This window comes from Petaurus breviceps, unplaced genomic scaffold, assembly GCF_028583685.1.
Source record: "Petaurus breviceps papuanus isolate PSGF00001 unplaced genomic scaffold, PetGlider_PUasm1.0 98, whole genome shotgun sequence".
Classification (NCBI taxonomy): Eukaryota; Metazoa; Chordata; class Mammalia; order Diprotodontia; family Petauridae; genus Petaurus; species Petaurus breviceps.
The window spans coordinates 61,466,501-61,488,554 of record NW_027187460.1 but is presented as its reverse complement, the minus strand read 5'-3'; the positions used below and the strand labels follow the sequence as shown (position 1 = coordinate 61,488,554).

Here is a 22,054-nt window from a genome sequence, read left to right as displayed (position 1 = left end):
TGTGTGTGTGTGTGTGTGTGTGTGTGTGTGTGGGTGGGTGTTAAGTGTCTGTCTAAGGCCAGAACTGAACTTGGGTCCTCCTGACTCTGGGGGCGGCGCTTTACTCACTGTGCCACCTAGCCACACCCCCCCCCAACTGTGTTATCCTAAACAATTCAGTAATTCAATTCCCATCTTTTGGTTTTTTCATTTGTAGGTAATGAGACTTAGAATGTGCCCAGATTGCCTAACATGAAGGCACCTTGCTTCTCTGTATTCCCTTACCACGTAGATAGGAGTAGCCTCTGTCAGGAACAGGCTATATCTTCAAAATTCCAAGACTGGGACTTTCTAACTCTTTTTCCCTTACTGCATGCTTTTTCCTGCTGTGTCCAAAGGGTAACAATCATACTTAGTTCATCCATAGCACCAATGCCATGACCTGAACCAGAAAGTAAAATACCTTTCTCTCTACCTTTCCTTTTGTACCATGGTTCTGAGAAATGGGTTTGAGGTGTTTATATTTTTGTTCTGTTTTTCTTCTAAGTTTTAGGTGTAGGTGGTAATATCCACCTGACCTGGGATTTTAGCCATGATGACTTTGAAGACAGGATTCTAAGCAGGATGTTGCAGCCAGCAGGAAAGTCCAGAGGTCTCAGGATACCCCAGATTTGAGCCTGAGGTGGATTTTGGGCTTGGAACTATAATGAACTTGGATTATGATTTTAGGAATTGAACTCAGTTGTGAACCTAATCCCCCTTTCCTCCCCCAGACATTGAGGTATTATAGGAGAGGTGGGGAGATTATACCTCCCACATATATTGAACTATGTTTGTATATTTGTTAACATGCATTGAAGTAAATATTCCTATATAAAAGCTAATATGTTAGTGGTAAATGGAACTGGGGTGTAGGAGATCCACCTTCTACAACTGAAGGAACACTTTAATAGGGAATGAAGCCAATGGCACCCTAAACCTCCTCCTTAAGAGTACTGGAGAACTCTGGAGAAGGGGTGAAAGGTAATATACCTGACTTTCAGGAGAGATTGTCTGGGTAGTCATTGGTTCATGTAAAATGAAGGGGTTCCAACTGATGGTCTCTAAAGTCATTCATTCTAGTTCTTGTGCTGTATGTAGTCTTATAACTCCTCTTGAGGGATAGGTACTGGTCAGGTGAGTTACCAATATTGAGATTACCAGGTGAGGAAATTCCTTCTACCAAAGTATGTTGGAGTTTTCTTCACAGCCTCTAGTCATAGAGTTGCCATAGCACAGAAGCTCCATGATTTGTCCAGGGTCTCCACAAAATTCATCATCCTCTCCTCCTTTGCTCCGGTGTCAGAAGATAAGCTGGTTCTTCTTGCTTATGTCAGTCTATCTGCTTGGTGTCCTTGATCTCATTCCCTATTCAGTGCTCCAGGAACTTGTCCCTTTGATCATCCTCTCTCCCTAATTTTTAACTTCTCATTCACTGCCTGAAAACATATTTATATCTACCCTATTCTTTAAAATTTAAAAAAAAATCTTCACCCAAGCTTACCTACAGCCCCCTTAAGCTATCATTCTATATCCTTCCTCTTTTGTGCTTCCAGACTCCTAGGAAAAGCTCAATTTTCTCAGGATGAAGCATTTAGACTTCCTGTGATGGGGATCCATTTACTTACAACCTTTATGTTCATAGCATAGTCCAGAAACAAAGCTCTGGAATCACAGCAATAAGATTTGCTCTTGGAGGCTTCTCAATAGTTATCTCATTGGTTTGTGCTTCCACCCAGGGGGACATTAGGATTTAGTTTATTTTTAGGTCTTCACAAAAATGAAAAAGGGCCCTCAGTTCCAATGAAGAACTCAGGCTAAAAGTAAATAAAATGTAGAATAGACTTTATTTAATCTTATGAAAAAGATACAAAGGTCTCACTCAAGAACCCCCAAATGGTTGATAGTCAAGACTCCTCCCCTTACCTCTCTAGACCTTCTAGGAACCTATACAGTTCTCTTGACCTATAGGACTACTCCAGGTGAACATCCCACAACTCCACAAGGACCAAACATTTGGGGTTGCTAGAGAATCAAGAAGTTTCCTGCTCCCTCATGCTCCTAGAGACCTATATAGGTTTCTAGGTTTATAGTACCACTCTGGGTAGAGTACACTAAGGCAAAAAAAATAGTCAAAGTGAATAGAAAGTTAACTCTACCTGCACAGTACACCTAGCCCACAGTATCAATGAAAGGCAATCTCTAGGTTTGCTTCTTTAACATCATGGCTCTGTCCCTTGTTTCTCCTTCATTCTACTAGCTCCCCTGTCACTGTCTCCATCTGCTATTAGTTTGAACATAGGCACAAGGATTTCTCTGGAAGGACCAACTCAATTATAAGTTAGGGGACAACTTACCTATCTCTGTATGGAGCTCCTTTTCTTTCTTGTCTGACCTCTCTTCAGCCTCCAAAATTCTGAGATTTACTTGTGCCTTAAAAGGGAATCCCCAAGATGGGATTATCAAACATCAGTCATCATCAATATAGTAGGCAACAATGACTCCAAGGAGATAAGGCAAGTTTATTAAAAATTTTACTTTGTGGGAGGGATTTTAATACAATAAGGATACATCCTAAATGCCAAAACAGTAGGCTTGTCTTTGACCTAACAAGGATTTGATATGTCATTAAATCAATATTATCCCCAAGATAAGGACCCAGAGGTCACATAGGGGACAATAAGAATCAGAAAATGCCTCATCATACCCACTATAGGATTACAGACCCTGGGCATTGGAAGGACCCTGAGACACCCATGTAATCTAACTCAGCTTCATATGTGGAAACTGACTTTTCCAATCCATAGAAATAGTTAGTGAAAGAGCCAGGTCTAGGGCCCAAGTCTCTAGATTTAGTCATAGTACTATGTCTCTCCAGCATTTTCCCCTATTTGTTTTTAATATCTTTAATAAGTATTTCTAATTAATAAGTACTTTAATAAGTAATTTCTAAGTATTTCTAATTTTCTATAAAAGAACATCTCAGTCCTAAAATTTCTTGCAAATAGACTTCCTATCTGCTAATATTGAAACTTAAATACATATTACTTAATTATTGGCACTATCTCCATAGCACAATGGAGCATAATGTTTGTTTGTTTGTTTTTAAATAGTATTTTTTCCATTTATATGTAAAGACAATTTCAACATGCTTTTTTTTTATATAAAATTTTGAGTTCCAAATGTTCTCCTCTTTCCTTCTTACTCCCTAAGACAATAAGCAATTTGATATAGGTTATATATGTGCAATCATGTAAACCATATTTCCATATTGGTAATGTTGTGAAACAAGAAACAGAACAAAAGGGGAAAACTATGGAAAAAAAAGAAAAGAAAAACAGTATGCTTCAATCTACATTCAGACTTTATAATTTCTTTTTCTGAATGTGTATAGCATTTTCCATCATGAGCTTTTGGACTTGTCTTGGATCATTGTATTGCTGAGAAGAGCTAAGTGAGTCATAGCTGATCATCACATAATGTTACTGTTACTCTGTACAGTGTTCTGGTTCTGCTCACTTCATTTTGTATCAATGCATGTACGTCTTTCTAGGTTTTTCTGAAATCTGCCTGCTTATCATTTCTTATAGGTATTCCATTACATTCATATACTACCACTTTTTAGCCATTCCCCAATTGATGGGCAGCCCCTCAATTTTCAATTCTTTGCCACCACAAAAAAGGGCTGCTATAAATGTTTTTGTACAAATCGGTATTTTCTCCTTTTTTATGAACTCTTTGTGATACAGACCTAGCAATGGTATTGCTTGGATCAAAGGGCACGCACAATTTGATTGCCTTTTGGGCATAGTTCCAAATTGTTCTCCAGAGTGGTTGGTTCGGTTCACATCTCCATCAACAGTGCATTAGTGTCCCAATTTTCCCACGTTCTTTCCAACAGTTATCATTTCCCTTTTGTGTCATATTAGGCAATCTGATAGGTATAAGGTTACTACCTCAGAGTCCATTTAATTTGCCTTTCTTTAATCAGAAGTGATTTAGAGCATTTTTCATATGATAACAATTTTTATTTCTTCATCTGAAAATTGCCTGTTCTTATCCTTTGACTATTTATCAATTGAGGAATAACTTGTATTCTTTTATATATATTTTGCTTTTTGGAGGGGGAAAGCAGGGCAATTGGGGTTAAGCAACTTGCCCATGGCTAGTAAGTGTCTGAGTTCAAATTTGAACTCAGGTCCTCCTGACTCCAGGGCCAGTGCTCTATTCACTGCGCCACCTCACTGCCCCTATTATAAATTTGACTCAGTTCTCTATATATATTTGAGAAATGAGGCCTTTATTAAAGATACTTGCTGTAAAAATTGTTTCACAGCTTTCTGTTTTCCTTCTAATTTTGGTTGCATTGGTTTTGTTTATGCAAACCCTTTTAAATTTAATTTAAAATAATCAAAATGATCCATCTTATGTTTTGTAATGCTCTCTATGTCTTATTTGGTTATAAACTGGAACATAATTTTTTAAATAAAGGGGAGGGGAAGCAATTCAGTGTGGGGAAAATGTTAAACAAACCATTTTCTTTCCAAGACAATTACATATTAATATCCTAAAGTGACATTAAAAATGCTAATCTCTGAACAGGAATGGAATTATAAAGTCATGATGAAGTTAGCCAGGTTTTGCCCGGAAATGTGATATCTCCCACCTAGTTTATTATTTTTTTATGATTATTATTATTTATCAGCAAATTCTGGTCTGCTCAGCCTCTGAAGACAAAAGCCTAAAATGTAATTTCAGTGCTGTCCTCAACTGTAAAATATAGCAGCACCTTCTTCACAGGATTGTTGTGAGGATCAAATGTGTTAATATCTATAAAGAGCTTAGCACATTGTCTGGTACATAGTAGGCATTCTATAAATGTTTATTCCCTTCCCTTCCTCTATTGGGAACTTTTACATCAGTGCAGCTCCAGGAAGAATGAATCTCCACCCCATTGGGTAGGAAAGCTCAGAGAAGTCTTGAAAACCCAGGTCTCAGAACGACTGTCTGAAGACTTGGAAGGGGCCTCAGAAGCTGTCTAATCCACTTAGTGTCTGAACAAAAAGCTCCATGACATCCCCAATAAAGGAATATGGATGCCATTGCAAATCTGGAAAGCTGCCACAAGATGAATTTACAGCTGGTGGGCAGGAGTTTTTTTAAAAACACTATTGTTCCTGGAATTGAAACTAGCAAACTGCCTTTTAAGTTGAATATATCTTTTGAAATAACCTGATTTTTCAAGTTTTTCAAGTTGGCTGTGAATTGAAGTGAGTCAATGCAGCCTTCTTGTATGGACTGGGCACAGAGACCCAGGAACAGAACTAGAAACACACAGGCACATGCACACACACGCATTCGTGCGCAGTGGTGATTTGTTACCTCTTTCAGTACTAGGAGCTTGAATGTAATTTTGAATGTTTTAAATTAAAGACTGACTCAGAGGTGGAAAATGAAGTTCCTGTAGAGTTAAAGGAGGTGGGTTCAGATCTGGCCTCTGGGGCTAGCTGATCTTATGGCCTTGGGTGGGTCTCTTGATCTCCTTGACCCTCAGTTAGAATTCTAATCTGTGGAATGGGAAGAAGTGCTGGACTGGATGGCTCCTGAGGTACCCTGTGCTTCTGGAGGCATGAGCCGATGAGCCTTCTGTAAAATGGAGAAATATCTTGTTGTAAGGGAACCCTCAAGACTGTGTCATTTATTACACTTGGATGGTGAACATCTATTTGCAAAAGGCTGTGATGAGGTGTGGAAAACGGATAGCCTGTTCCCCATAAAATATGTCCACTTATATGATACCTGGGCATATCTGCTACTGAATTGTCCTTGGCCCCGAGTTAAGGGTTAACTTAAAGCAACAGCATGGTATAGTGGGTAGGGCTCTGGACTTGTAGTTAGGAGGAACTGGGTTTCAAATCCTGCTTCAGAAACTTAGTAGTTGGGTGACTAGTGTCTAGTGACTAGACCTGGGCAAGTCACTTATCCTAACTATGCCTCAGTTTCCTCCTCTATAAAATGAGGGGGTTAGACTTGAAGGCCTTTAATATACTTCACAGCAATTATCTCTGATTTTGTTTAAATTTTTTAAAATCTTTATTTTTTCATTAAGAACTTAAACACCAAAAAAGAACCATTTTCATAGGAGAACGCAGAGAGCATTGTAAAGAAACTGTGAATTGCCGTTTCATATTATTATTATTATTATTTTAAGCAATTGGGGTTAAGTAACTTGCTCAAAGTTACACGGCCAGTTATTTCTGGATGTGGTGCTGAGTGTCTGAGCCCGGGATTCAATCTCCAGGTCATCCCAACACTGGAGCCGGTGCTCTTACTCGCTGAGCCACCTGGCTGCCCCTAACCATTTCATATTATTTTGCTTGGTTGTTGACAAGGGTCTTTCATTCAGGTTGTCAAGAAGTATTTATGGTGGCCTTGGGTGGGTCTCTTGGTCTTACTATGTGGCAGGTGCTGTACTCAGCACTGAGAATACAAATATAAGCAAAAAGAAAACCAGTCCCTGCCCTCCAGAGGAGGGCAGCCTGGTGGGAAATGAAGAAATGACTGGCTTGGGCACTCTTTTTCATTGGATTTAAGTGAAGCAGAGTTGTGCAAAGTCATTAGCCATCAGATATCATGGCCCTGGATGCTGTGGCAGACCTTGGCCTTTTCAAACTAAAGTCTTTCCCAGGTCTTAGTTTATCTAAGGCAATGCCCATTCAGTAGTTAAAGGCTAGGTAAAAATTGAGGCAAAAGATGGCTTAGTTAGCATGTTGGATTTGAAGGCAGGAAGACCTGAGTTCAAATTTTGCCTCAGGAGCAGCTAGGTAGCTGAATAGATGGCACACCAGCCCTAAAGTTAGGAGGACCTAAGTTCAAATACAACCTCAGACACTTACTAGCTGTGTGACCCTGGGCAAGTCACATAACCCCAATTGCTTCCAAACCCCCCCTTCCCCCAAACATTCTTCCTCAGATACTAACTCTGTGACAAAACACTTACTATCTTACTTTCATTATTTGTAAAATGAGGCCGGTGGCAGCACCTACCTTACAGGGTTGTTGAGAGGATGAAATAAGATAACATTTATAAAGTACTTTTCGAACGCTAACGACCTATGTATGGTTAAGGTTTTCTTAGTTCTTTTTTCCCCCTTCTCTAGCTCTTGTTAGGTGATATAGAATATTCACCTGGTCAGCCATACTTTGAGGGTCAGGTTAGGGAACAAAGCCTCTTCAGGAGACCATTGAAGGGCTGCAAGGTAGGGGATACAATAGGATGTTATTTAAAGACTTCTTCACAGATCAAAAGTAGAGGAGCAGTTGAAAACAGGGATATTTTAGCTTTGATGAGATTTAACAGGGACAGGATTGCTATCTTCAAGTATTGGAAGAGTTATTATATGGAAGAGAGATCAGCCTTCTTTTCTGTCATTTCTGAGGATAAACCTGGAAGCAATGGATTTCAAGGAGGTGAATTTCAGCTTTATATAATGACAACTTCTCTAATGATAAACTGTTCAGAAAAGGAATGGGCTAACTTGTCTTTTTAATTTATGTTTTCAATTAACCAGCATTAATTTTTCTCTCCCTTCTTCCTCCCATCCCCCTCACCTTGGGAAAAGAAAAGAAAAACAAAACCTTTAATAGCAAATATTAATAAATAAGCAAAACAAGTCTTCACATTGGCATGACCTAAAAATTTATACCTCATTCTGCATCCTCAGTTCATCATCTCTCTGTTGGGTAGTAGGTAGTATTCTTCATTGTCAATCAATCCTCTGGAATTGTAGTTGATCATTGCATTAATCAGAGTTCTTGAGTCTTTCAAAATCATTTGTCTTTAGTAAGTTAAATGGTAAATCCCACTCTAGAGTACTAAATAACAATAGCTCCTGTTGTTGTTGTATAATTTTTTTTTAAGGTTCTGCTCACTTCACTTTGCTTCAGTTCATACAAGTCCTCCTAGGTTTTTCCTGGAACCCTCCCTTAATCATTGCTTATGGCTCACTAATATTATATTGGGTTCATATACCTTAATTTGTCTAGCCATTCCATACTTAATGGGCACCACCGTGTTAGTTTCTGGTTCTTTGCCACTACAAAAAGAGTTGCCACCAATGTGTTTGTGCTTGTGCACTCTTCTTTGATCTCTCTGGTGTAAATTAGACTTAGCAGTGACATCTCTGGGTCAAAGAGTGCTCTAAATTGTAAGACGGTGAGCTCTATTTCACTTTAACTCTTCACAAACACTGATTGACTACCACTTGTATATGGAGGGTGGGAGCTCCCAACTGAAGGTTTTATTCATTGAGTAAATCTTTGGACTAGATAACCTTATAAAGGCCCTTCCAGATCTGCACCTATGACTCTATGTTGAAAATAAGGTTATATAGACTTTCCTTCCCACATTCTTCTCACCCAGTCTGCCTTAACCTTCAGAAGTAGGGCTGAGCCTTTAACAGTATCTTCTGGGCAATGCAATTCAATTCAATTTAACAAACATTAAAAGTCTATGATATATAAGGGATCCATACAGAGAAACCACAGTGGTTTTCCCCACCGACCATTTTTTGGAAAGCGCCCTACAGATTCTGTGGTTCAGAGATTAAAACTTCAATTCAGTTTGTCGCTGAGATGAATCTACCTGATTACTGGGACTCTCTTGCAGGCAACTGGGCTGGGAAGTCTGCATCCTATTATGACCCCCAAGGTTCCAGTTCATTTCTCTATGGTTGCTCCTATTAGTCTGACCAGAGGCAATTTTCAGAAAGAATTTTAATGAGTTAATCAGGTCTGTTAGGGACAATTGTCTCCAAGACTGGCAGCATGAGGACAAGAGTGGAATGTTTGGCTTGATAAGAAATGGCAAAAAGTTACTGGCTCTGAATCCTAAAATAGAGGATTTCATGTCTTTTGTAATCCTATGTTGAGAGTCACTGTTAATTTAGCTGTTATCTGTCTGCTCTCTTGTCTCCCCACCCTACTCCCCATCTTTGTCTCCCTCCCACACAACCCTCAAATCCCATGTCCTTTTACCAGGTGGTCTTAGGCTATTAGATTGGACTTTAGATGAAGATCACCTGAAGAGAATTAGGGAACCTTAAATTTAGAACTTGAAAAATGACTTCATCACCCTTAAGACTGTAGAGCAGAGGTATCGAACCTGTAGCCAAAGAATTGTAAAACTCCCTACACTGAGCAGATTAACATATAATTGGGAAATGTTTAACAAAATAAACAAAAAAATACAATAGAGCAGAAATTATTTTAATTTGTGGTTTTCCTAAATCAGTATGCAGCCCTGTGGCTTTCTTTCTTTTTTTTTTGCTTTTTAGGAGGAGGGAAGTCAGGGCAATGGGGGTTAAGTGACTTGCCCAAGGTCACATGGGTAGTAAGTGTTAAGTGTCGGTGGCCATATTTGAACTCAGGTCCTCCTGACTCCAGGGCCAGTACTCTATTCACTTAGCCACCTAGCCACACCCCCACGTGGGTTTCTATTTGAGTTTGCCCACTACTGCCTTAAGCAATATGATTCACTGTAAGTTCTGGGGTAGAGCTTTGGGATAAGAGAATTTCTGGCGTGAAATTTTCTTACCACCATTTTCTTAACATCATTTACTTAAGATCAGCATGTCATGTAGTTACTTAAGATCAACATGTCTTCTGATGCTTGAGATATCACCTACAGGTCCAGTGTTAACAGGCTAGTTTCCTGTTTTGCTTAATATAGATCTTCCCCCCGAGCCATCTGTTCTTTGATCTGTAAATCATTATCTTCCTTTATTTGCTCTTTGGAATTCCATTATACTCATCCTACTTAAGGAGTCAAAACCGACATAATAGTAGCTTAAAGCTGATGCTCAGGGCTCTCTAACTTTTGTATATAATAAAGCCTGTCCTCCTGCAGGTAATAAACTGCAGCCCCTATCTCTACCTCATTGATTGTATGATTGACAGTAGTTCTCAATCAACAAATCAGAGGAATGCAAATATAATATAGGGGAGGCACAGGTGGATGGCAGTTGTTTTGAAAATTATCTTGGGGTCCTAGTGGAGTGCTAGATCCACATGAGTCAGAAGAGTGATGTGGCAGCTGAAAAAGCTAGGGTGATTTAAAAAGGCTGCATTAGGAGGGCCTCACTTCTGGGAATAAGGAGGTGATGCTCTCACTGTACTACCTTTGACAGACTTCATGCCCAGTGTTGTGTTCAGGTGTCAGTGTCTTCTTTTAGAAAAACATTAATTAACTATGGAGTGCTCAGAGGAGGGCAACCAGATGGTAAAAGGGCAAGTTTATGACATGTGAGGAACATTGAAGAAAACAGGGATATTTAATATGAGGACTTTTGACCTACTTCAACTAAGTCTGTAGGTCCTAATTGCCCAGCCTGATCCCTATCAGGTTCTTTCCCCACATCTTAGTGTGCTACATAATTAGCATGTCATAATCTGAGGGGGTGAGGCTATCATTCTCCCTCATCAACCAAGGGCACCCCAGGAACTCCTCTTGCCTTGGTATCCAGGGCAGTCCTGTCTAACTCCGTAGGGGTCAGGAAAAGAAGACACCACTCTGACCCGACCTTAGTCCTTATCAAAGTTCCTAGTATGGTCAAATCTGAATCCACTCTCTCTCTTTTAAAAATTAAGGTAATGGGGGTTAAGTGACTTGCAGGGTCACACAGCTATTAATTGTCTGAGGTCAAATTTGAACTCAGGTCCTCCTGACCCCAGGGCCAGTACTCTAAACACTATACCATGCAATTCTTGTCAAGCCCTTTGTGGCTATTATTATGTACTGAATCCTACCTATATCCCACCTGCAAGGTCCTTACAACTCTGGCCCAGAGTTTCCTCCTGAGAGTCCCAAGGGAATCCCTCTAGGTATGCCTTACCTCTAGTACAATTTGAGAATATCCTAGGTTTAGCAACCCTTAACCAAGGTTAGCCACTCCCTGTTCCTGAGATTCCTCTTAGGGATCACAGGGAGCAAGGGTTAAGAGCATGAACCCTATCTCTCTAGGGGAGGAATTCCCCATTTCTCTAACCAGTCCCCAGGCTGGGACTAGGGGCTTGCTTTGAACCGTTCCTTTTGATTCCCCTTCCCCCTGACCTCATAAGTAGGGACAGTAGGGGAGCAGGAAATAGAACCTGGAGAAAAAAGCAGAGAGCCGGGGGAAGGGACATAACAGTTGTCTTCAAATATTTTAAGGGCTTTCATGTGGAGGAGAGATTAGACTTATTCTGTCTGGTCTCAGAAGTCAGAACCAGTAGCAATGAGTGGCAGTTGCAAAAATACAAATTTAAATTTGATGTTAGAGAAAACTTTCTAATGCTTGTTGTTCAGTCACTTCCATTGTGTCTGACTCTCCATGACCCCATTTGGATTTTCCTTTTTATTTTTTTTGTTGGGGGGAAGGCAGGGCAGTTGGGGTTAAGTGACTTGCCCAAGATCACATAGCTAGTGAGTGTTAAGTGTCTGAGGCTGGATTTGAACTCAGGTCCTCCTGACTCTAGGACTGGTGCTCTATTCACCGAACCACCTAGCTGCCCCTATTTGGATTTTTCTTGGCAGTGGAATGGTTCGCCATTTTCTTTTCCAGCTCGTTTTATAGATGAGGAAACAGGGTTTCCTCAAACAGGGTTAAGTGACTTGCCCAGAGTCACACAGCTACTAAGTGTCTAAGGTTGGATTTGAACTCAGGAAGATGAGTCTTCCTGACTCCAGGCCCAGTGCTCCCAATGCTTAGTACTGTGGGAAAGTGGAATAAGTTGCCTTGAGAGGTGGTAGACTCTTCATTCTTAGCTCTTTCATCAAAAGCTAGATGATCACTTGTTGGGTAGGTTATTGTGGGGGTTCCTTAATGTATGGGTTGGACTAGATGTCTATTGAGGTTCCCTCAACTCTCAAAATCTCTCTGGATAGAGTTTATTCTTCTGGATTTCTAGCGGGGGGGGGAGGGACGATAGGGAGAATGTGTGTCTCTAGATCAATAATGGAAGGGACTGTCCAGGGCCAAAACCAGAAGAGAAACAGAGACCAGAGCAGAAATGGAGGCAGGAGAAGAGAACAAGGATGGCATAGCCCAGAAAATTCCAGACTATTTGAATGTCTTATTTTGTCCCAAGATGGCTCTTGGTGAGAGAGTGATCCCTATATTACAAAATCTACTACATTTCTGCTAGGGCCCTATCCATAGTCATCCCACTCCCACCCCCTCACCGTGGCTCTTCTCTGTCCCGATGTCCTAGAAAGGAAATTCATATGACTTGAGCTATGCTCACCAAGGTTGGACAGAGAGGAAAATAATGGGTACTTGGTAGTGCTGGGTCTGAAATCAGGAAAACCTGAGTTCATATGGGATCTCACAGGCTTACCAGCTGCATGACCCTGGGCAAGTCACTTAGCCCTGTTTACCTCAGTTTCCTAGCATCTACCTCACAGGGTTGTTATGAGGATCAAATGAGGTAATATTTGCAAAAGCACTTAGCACAGTGCCTGACACATAGTAGATGCGATATAAATGCTTATTACTGTCTTTTGATTTTTTATTGGAGCAGCCAAAGGCATAGAATGTGCTAGGAATAATAGCAATAGCAAAATAGGTAATAAATAGCAATAGAATAATAAATATTTACATAACACAGCACAGTGCTAGGCACATAGTAAGCTCTTAGTAAATGTTTTTTTTTTCTTCAGTCATTTAATTTAAAGTTATAAAGCACTTTAAATAAACTCATTCATCTTACGAAAAACTTTCCAGGTATGACGATTATTCCCATTTCACAGGTGAGGAGGCTGATGATGAGAGAGAATAAATGATTTCCTCATGGTCAAACAGCTAGTAGACATCAAAGGGAAGATTAGAATCCAAGTTTTCTGCTGTGTATCATAAGTCTTAGATAAATGGATGTCTTAGGCAGTCATCTCAGAACCCTTTAAGTCTTTAAGGGGGTCTTTTAGGGGCAGCAGAAAATAGCTTAGATTTTGGATTACCCCCCCCCCCAAATTCCAGTCTTGCATTTCAAGGATAAAATAAAACAATCTGGCTTCTTGGAACTGGTAGATACAGTGTAGTTTCGAAAGGAAACAGATTCCAGGATACAGGATTAGGTTAATGATTTTTTTAAAAAAAAGTTCTATGCAGCAGAAGCCCTAAAACCTTGATGGAATAAAATTAGACACTTTCCCAAATGCCTAAATTTCCAACCAGTTTAAGCAAAAACAACCATTTGCACGTGGGAAGTCAGGCTACTGACCTAAGTGTTTTGTAGTTCGATAAGGAGAAGAAAAGTTGGGGGCAGGGTGTTGGGTAGCAATTGTACCTCTTAGAAATTAATTTGGGTTAACAAGCTCCTCTTTGGAAATAAAAGCACCAGATAGTAGGGTGAAGTTGAGCCACCAGTTATTCAGACTTTAATGGGAATAATTTTAATCAAATAATTGGATTGTTTCCCTTCGTTTGGCTTTGAGATAATTGGAGGTATATCTTGTTTGTATATAATTATTTTCCTGTTGCCTCTCTCTTTATACCATAATCTTGAGAGTAGGGGCTGACTTCTCTGCCTTTCTTTGTATCCTAGGAACTTACTATAGTGCTTGGTACATTTTGGTTTTTGTTCAGTTATTTTTCAGTCATGCCTCACTCCTCGTGACTCCATCTTCTTGGCAAAGATACTGGAGTGGTTTGCCACTACTGTTCCAGTGGCTACTGATACGGCCATCACCTAACTCCAATTCCAGTGGGATCTCTCATAGGTGCCAAACTCAGTGGGTTGCCTGAACACTTCCATTCTGGAATACTGAGATTAGGAAAGAATTACGATAAAAAGAGAAGCAGTTATATATGGTCATAGGCCCTACCACCCCTCCTCCACCTGACTTTCTTGAGACAAGTTAGAGAAGAGAGGGAGACAGAGACAGAGAAGGAAAGAGAGAACAGAAGGGAAGAGAAGAGAGGGAGAGAGGAAGAAGCAGTGAAGTACCTTTCAGATACAGACTCTGTTCCAACTCATTAGCCCCTGAATTATCGGTTCTTCTTAATCTCAAGTCAATGAGCAGACCTTTCACTCAGGAAAAGTCTGTCACTGACACCCTTCTGTCATTCAAGGCTAGAAACAGGCTCCTCCCACATTTCCATGTGTTTCCTTGGGCTGGAACCAGGCAAGGCACATCAGTGTGTGACTTAAGGACGATCCACCTCTAATACTGGAATTTTAAGCATGATTTTAAGCATGTTTTCTCCAAATCTTTCCCATCAGAAATGAAGAAGGGTGGAAGTTTTTAGATGTAAGAGGAGCAGAGATAAATGTATTGTTGGCTGGCAGCCAATGGGAGGAGATCTAGTGTCTTCTTGATCTGCTTATTTATTATTAAAACCTAAAAATGGGAGTGGAATAGAAATAGCTACTCTTATATCGCTGTTAAGGTTATTAAAAAAAAACACCAAAAAACAAATCCTGCCTGTCTATGCAGGTTTCAACTTTGATCCCTTTTTAACCATTTTCCTTAACCTGACCCCCACAACAGGACTTGATTTTCCCAACCACATAGTATAACAACATAGATGTACTAATAGTTATACCCATATATTACTCCTCTTTTGTGGCTGGAGAAATAGGAACACTGAAAGACCAAGAATGGTAGATTTTAAGCTTCAAGGAACCTTCAGGTCATCTAGCCCAAACCTTTCATTTTACCAATGAGCAAGCTGAAGCCCAGACAATTCACACAACATACTCCCATAGAGAGTAAGCAAAACTATGTTTAAACCAAGATCCTCTTACCAGAACCTCTGCTCTTTCCAACTCACCATGCTTCCTCAGAGGCTTGTCTAAGATTAAATGAATAATAGATCTAAGATGAAATCATCAGGTTTTCTAGTCCCTAGTGTCCTGGAAGACAGAAGGAAATGGCAAAATAGAAAATCATAGCTATTATCTTTTATTGTGTGCAGTGGCATATATAGGTACTATAGATAAAACAGCAATAATATCACGTAAAAGGTGTTACATACCTCTTTTTGATCCTTTCTCCACTAACATGGCAGTTTAATTTATGTTCTCTTTGCTATTTGTGCAACCGAATCAGACCAGCTGCCTCCCAGTGTCAGAAACTAAAAAACCAAGCTTTTACAACTTCAAAAACTAGGCATATGGTTACATCATCATATATATGTATGTACATATTATTTCTTCTTCTCTTTTTCCTCCTCCTCCTTGTTCTTCTTCACCAGAAACCATTCAGAGGTATTTATAGAATGTCAACTATCTATGCTAAGAAAAATAATGGTATCCCAATCAGACACAATGTTTAGAACTGTGTTGTTTCTTTTTATTCATCAATTTTTATAATAAATCCTGTGAAGTGGTTATACAAATCACTATTCAATATTCCTAGAAAAATTCTATATAGGGATTTTGTGTCCACCTGTTGTACTGGGTTAGACTTTTGAGGGAGAGAGGAGGGAAACTGAAGGTTTGGAATTTTTTGCCATCTGAATGTCTGCTGTGACATGCCGTTCCTACAAAGACACCACTCTCTAGTTGAAGGTCTCATCATTTGTTAACTGGACTATTGTAATAGTCTCCTAATTAATTTTCCTAATTCCAATCTCTCTTCTCTCTAAATTATCCTCTACAGATATTCCTAAAACACAGATTTGACCATGTCACCCATCCCTACTAAAAAAGCTCCAATAGCTACTAATATGAAATGTAAACCCCTCAACCTAGCACTCAAAAGCCCCCATGGTCTTGCTTGAACCCACCCTTCCTGTCATTTCATATTATTCCCCTTCAAAAATTCTCCATTAACTGGCCTATCAACTAATGCCTATATACAATCTATTTCCCACTTTTGCAGTTTTACCCAGACTGTCCCTCATAACAAGAACACTCTCTCCTCATCTGGGATTCCTCTTGGAATCCCTAGTTCTTTTCAAGACCCAACACAAAAGCTGTATTCTACATGAGGCCTTTTCCAACCCTCCCCATTGCTTGTTAGCAGTTTTTACCTATTAAATTTACTTTGTAATTTTTTCCCCACACTTTGTATTTACTTATTTGTTTACATGTTTCAACATTCCAGTAGAAGGTAAGCCTTTAAGATCAGGAACTGTCTGGTGCAGTAGAAAGAGTCTGAAGGGCTGGTTCAAATCCAGTCTCTGTTATTGTGTGACCTTGGGCAAATTACCTAACATTCCTGGGTCCCCATTTCCTCATCTGTAAAATAAGGGAGTTGGACAAGATGGCCCCTGAGGTCTCTTCCAGCTCTACATTTATCATTCTGGGACTGGTGTCATTCTTGTAATCCTCTCCAGGCTCTGTTCCTGACTTTCTCGAGACACCAGGCCTCAACAGCCTACTCACCCTAGATTTTAACTCTGTCCCAGCAGCTCCTTCCTCTTAGTAGTCTGTTTCATTCAGAACTTCCAGCAAAACTATCTTCACTCCTTCTTCTTCACTTCCTTCACTTCACTTCACTTCACTTCACTTCCTCTTGGTGCTCAGTGCCTAATTTTCTGAACTTCTTCCTCCATCATATTATCATGCTCCATCATGCTCCATAGTGGGTCCCTTCTCCCTTTTCCCCTCTACCTTTATTTAATTTTTTTTCGTTCATCTTTCCCCATTTTTTGGAGTTATTTTTCCCCATTAAAGTAAGGAGTAAGCTCCTTGAGGTGGGACTGTCTTTTTATTTTTTTTTTTTTTTTGCCTTTTGAAGGGCAATTGAGGTTAAGTAACTTGCCCAAGGTTACACAGCTAATTTTGTTTTGTGTGTGTGTTAAGTGTCTGAGGCCTGATCTGGAACCCAGGTCCTCCTGACTCCGGGGTGGTGCTTTACTCACTGCCCCACCTAACTGCTCCCAGGGACTGTCTTTGCTTGTATTTGTATTCAATCAATCAATAAAAATTTATTAAACTCCTCCTCTGTGCCAGTCACTGTGCTAAGTCCTGGGGATGATACAAAAGGAGGCAGAAGACAATCCCTGTCCTCAAGGAGCTTACAATCTAATGGAGACAATATGCAAACAAATCTATGCAAAGCAGCCTATAAACAGGATAAATGAGAAATAATTAACAGAGGGAAGACACTAGAATTAAGGGGGGGGGGGAGAAGCTTCCTGCAAAAGTTGGGACTTAAAAAGAAGCCAGGAAGGTCAGTATTCTGAGCAAAGGAGGGAGAACATTTCAGGAACAGGGGACACAGAGAAATGCCCAGAGCCAAGAGATGGAGCATCTTGTTCATGGGACAACTAGGAAGCTAGTGTCACTAGATCAAAGACTGTATGAAGGGGAGTAAGATATAAGAAGACTGGAAAGGTAGGAGGGGGCTGGGTTATGAAGGACTTTGAATATCAAGCAGAACATTTGGTATTTAATCCTAGAGGCAACAGGAAACCACTGGAGTTTATTGAGGAGGGGAGGAGAGTGACATAGTGAACCCCGTGCTTTAGGAAAATCACTTTATTGGCTAAATGGAGGATGGATTGGAAGGGGGAGAGACTTGAGGTCTGCAGACCTACCTATTGCAGTAGTTCCAGACATGAGGTGATGAGGGCCTGCACGCCAGTCAGAGTGATGAGGTAGAAAGGAATGGTAGAGCAGATGGGATAATGATTCAACAAGAGGAAAGGGGGCCTACACAAGAGATGTTTCAGAGGTGAGATCTACAGGCCTTGGCAACAACTTGGATATGAAGGGTGAGGGATGGTGAGGAGTCCAGGATGACTCCTAGATTGTGATCCTGAGGGACTGGGAGTATGATATTGCCCTTTAAAATAATAGGTTAAGGGAGCAGCTAGGTGGAGCAGTGAATAGAGCACCAGCCCTGGAGTCAGGAGAACCTGAGTTCAAATCTGGGCTCAGACACTTAACACTTACTAGTCATGTGATCTTGGGCAAGTCACTTAACCCCAATTGCTCTGCCCACCCCCTACAAAAAAAGCAAAATAAATAAAATAATATGTCAAGTATGAGCCAGGAACAGTTTATGGGGAAAAATAATGAGTTCCACTTTGGACATGTTCACATCACCTAGCTTAGTGCTTTTAAATGCCACCTAGCTGTCCCCAAATCTTCCATACTTTTACCCTATGGCACTTGCTTGGGTTGTCCCTGTCAGGTGCAAAGCGTGACTTTGCTCTGATCTTTGCCATAATATTGGGTTCAGGGTCAATTAGTTAGTCCATAAGCATTTGCTGAGTTCTTATTGTGTGCCAGATGCTGTGCTACATGCCAGGGATACAAAGAAAGGTAAAAATATGGTCCTAGTTCTCAAGAAACTCACATTCCAACAGGGAAGACAGCATGCAAGGAAATACATATCAACAGTGCAAATGGGAGGTGCTCTATAGGGGTGGAGTGAGGGAGCCTGGGAAAGGCCTTTAGGAGAGGGTCATCCCAAAGTGGTATATTTGTTTAAGATTCACCAAATGTTTAATAGATTTTGAGTCACTTGTTGGCAGTAGAAACTTGAGAAGAAAGTCTCTGGATCAGCTATGCTATTCAATAGTTGGGTAGCATTGTTGCATTTGCAACAGGGAGGATCTTGTTAAACAGAAGTTTGTTCCTAGCATGGCTGGGACAGCTGGACATCCAAATAGAAGCTAAAGTTCTAGGCCTCTTCATAAATAAGTACTTTCAAAAGGATTCTTGGGATCTCAGCTTGGGGCATATAGCTAATTTACATATAAATTGGCATATTGAATTTATAAACCCTTACCTCCAAATGCAAGAAATTAAATAAAATTAATTAGTGTGATATCCTAATTGTATATAATCCAGCCAATCAATTATTCAGTAAGTATTCCTCAAATGCCTACTGAGGCAGCTCGGTGGCCCAGTGGGCTTGGAACCAGGAAGATTCATCTTTCTGAATTCAAATCTTGCCTCAGACACTTAACAGCTGTGTGACTCTAGGCAAGTCACTTAACCCTGTTTGCCTCAGTTTCCTCATATGTCAAATGAGCTGGAGAAGGAAATAGCAAACCACCCCAGTGTCTTTGCCAAGAAAACCCCAAATGGGGTCATGAGGAGTTGGATACAACTGATGGATAACAAGTGCCTGCTGTGTACCAGGCCCAGGGCTAAACACTAGAACTACAAAGAAAGGCATGAAACTATTCTTGCCCTTAAGGAGCTCACCCTCTAATGGAAAGATGACACATGAAAGGAAGATGAAAAAGGGGATTGAGGTAGGAAATGATGAGGTGGCTGTCGGGGATCTGGGAGGAGCTCTGCAAATTCATGCCCTCTATCTTCTCCATTCAGTGGGTGGGTGGGGGACCCCAGAGGCAGGGGGTCCTACGAAGAGGAGAGTTTCAGACTTGAAGTTGCCTTGCAGGATAACGAGTTCTTGGAGATCATGAAGTCCAGGAGAGAAGCTTGGAGGGGAAATTTAGTTTCCTTCTTCTGAAACGAGCTCAGTGCTGTCCCAGAAGGGGATCAGCTCCTATGGACAGTTCTTCCAAATAAGAGGTATTTCAGGGATGGGACCCAGTGCTGAGACAGACACATACAGTGGCATGGCATCTGATTCATGTAAAGCTGGGAGTTGCAGCCTGGAGTAAAGGCATAGCCTGGAGTAAAGGTCTCATGAAGGATAGAGGAAAGTGGAAGGGCTTCAGAATGACCACAACAGCTCTATTACCCAGGAGCTTTGCTCCTGGAGAGCAACTAGCAGCAACCTCAGACCCTCACAGGAGGGTGACATGAAGGGAGGGGAAAGTGGGAGCAATCAAGGGAAAGCTGACTTTTCTCCCTGTTTAAGCAAGTGAGACTAGTGAGAGGGAAAGAAGAAAGTGCTACGGACAGCATTGGTCCAGACATCAAGATGCAAATTTTTAAGGATTCTTAATCCTTATTTACCAATGTTAATGATCAGTTTGTGTATAAATAATAATATACTCCAGATTTGCTGAAATGATCCCCATTGTGTGCTTTAAAAAAATAAACACTTGCTTATGTTCATAGACTGTTTATATGTCCTCGTGAAAAAGAGAAATTGCTATAGGGTCCTAGGACCTGGCTAGCACAGGACTCTGTGACTTGCTTTCAAGATAATTTCTGTTGCTTGACTCTCAGATAGAGAGATCTCTCCTTTCATAGGTGCCTAACCTGCAAGGTTCACAGATTATCCTTCCGTGCTTCTATTTGGTCCAAGTAACACTCCAACTTATGCCAAGACAAATAATACTTACTAATGGGTATTGTGTAATTGCCTATAATTTTGTAACCCAATTGGCTTATAATTCTGTTTTCTAATTGATTGCTAAGCCAACTGTATGTTAGACTTTATGCTCTGATTGGCTTGTTTGAACTATAATCACAAGAAAATGCCCTTACATGAGAGAATCCTGCTAGAACACCATATAATGCTTACTAATGATTGGATTACTTTGTAATGCTTGCAAGCCTATGACATTTGCTGTAAACCTCATAACCTGTACTCACCCTCCTTTGTATAACCTTAGTTCACATAGTATTATAGTAGGTATGGAGCTGAGAGGCTTTAGAAGTCACCTTGGCCTGAAAGCTGAATTGCAGAGCAAGACTCCCTATTGAAGCTGGGACTAAATTAAAATGCAATTGGGAAATATTTAACAAAGTAAATAAAAATACATTGTGACATAGATAATGGTGGTTTTTGGTTTTCTAAGTCAATATGTAGCTGCAAGGATTCTTATGTATAGTTTAACTCTTGTTTCTATGTGAGTTTGACACGACTGATATAGGTTATCATACCTGGAATTCTCTCCTTCCTCACCTTTGTCTTCTTCTGGTTTCCCTGTTTTCCTTCAAGTCCTAGCTAAAATCCTGCCTTCTATAGGAATTCTTTCCTGATGCCCTTTAGCGTTAGTCCATTCCTCTATTGATTATCTCCAATTTATCTTCTATATAGCTTCTTGGTGTATAATTGTTTACATGGTGTTTCCCTGTTTGACTCGAGTTCCTTGAAAACGAAGATTGTCTTTTGTTTCTGTTAGTATCTCCAGCACTTAGCACAGTTTCTGGAACATAGATGTTGTCTGTCCTTTATTTTTGAAGGGTACCAGTGACATCACAGGGTGATGTCTTGATTTTCACGTGAATTGGATCGAAGTGAGGCAGGGTTGCAGAAAGTCATCAGCCTCCCTTTCTCTTCCAGAGTCATCAAAGTCCAGTGACAAGAGAAACGTCAGGATGACTGGCAGTGGCTTGGGATGAACTGGATGACCTTGGCATCTTCAAAGTCTGACACTCCATGGTGTCTGCTTCAGCTGCCTTCGTGGCCATTGGAGCAAATTGTTCTCATCTGCCCATTCCACCTGGGGAGGTCTTCACATGCTTGGGGTAGACATCCCCCTAATTCACCGATAAATGTGAAGCCTGTTGGTCACCCTCAAGCTGGTTTAGCCCATCTGCTGAGATGGTTTCACTGGGGTGTAGCTACTGCACATGCTACAGCTTCTTGGAGCCACAGGTGAGAGTTGGGTGGCAAGTGGACATCAAAGGTGGATGAACAGCCTTGAAAAGAGCTCAGCAAGCCCTCACACCAGAGGTGCTAGTGCTTCTCAAACACTCCATATGCCCCTGGAACACAGTAGGTGCTTAATAAATGCTTGTTAACTCGACTGACTGATGACCTTGCTTTTACTGATGTGTTTCTTTTTCAGTGTAATTGATTTCCTTTGTAATTCTACTGTATTTTATTTTATGAACTGAAAAACATTATTCTGAGAACAGATCTGTAAACTTCAGCAGATTATGAAAAAGTGCTCATGATATTAAAAAAAAATGTTAAGAATCTATACTAGGAAAGGCTGAAGCAGAAGTCCACCTAGAATTAAGTCCGAGGGTTTGAACCCTTCCCAAAAGCTAAATGTGTGTATTGGCTCTACCTCATATGAGACATTTCTCCTCCTATTTCTGTATTTTCACACCAGTTGTCCACCATCCCTGGAAGGCTTTCTCTCCTTATCTCTACCTCTTGGACCTACTTCCTTTAAGGCTCAGCCTCTAGGGCCACCTTCTTCAACATGCATGTTGTCTTCTC

The 22,054-nt window shown here is 40.6% G+C and overlaps 2 long non-coding RNA genes across 2 annotated transcripts in view; one reads left to right on the top strand and one right to left on the bottom strand.

The window, feature by feature from the left end:
* The window catches only part of LOC138156085 (uncharacterized), a 127,241-nt gene extending 105,609 nt beyond the window's left edge, over positions 1–21,632 (top strand). Inside the window, exon 2 of the long non-coding RNA XR_011167050.1 lies at positions 21,167–21,632. This is a non-coding gene — a long non-coding RNA (uncharacterized lncRNA). The remainder of the gene's footprint in view (positions 1–21,166) is intronic.
* On the bottom strand, positions 13,515–15,345 carry LOC138155928 (uncharacterized). Its single transcript, XR_011167026.1, has 3 exons — positions 15,033–15,345; positions 14,829–14,910; positions 13,515–13,818 (listed from the first exon to the last, which is right to left on the bottom strand). It is a non-coding gene; the product is annotated as an uncharacterized lncRNA (long non-coding RNA).
* Positions 21,633–22,054: the final 422 nt, after the last annotated feature.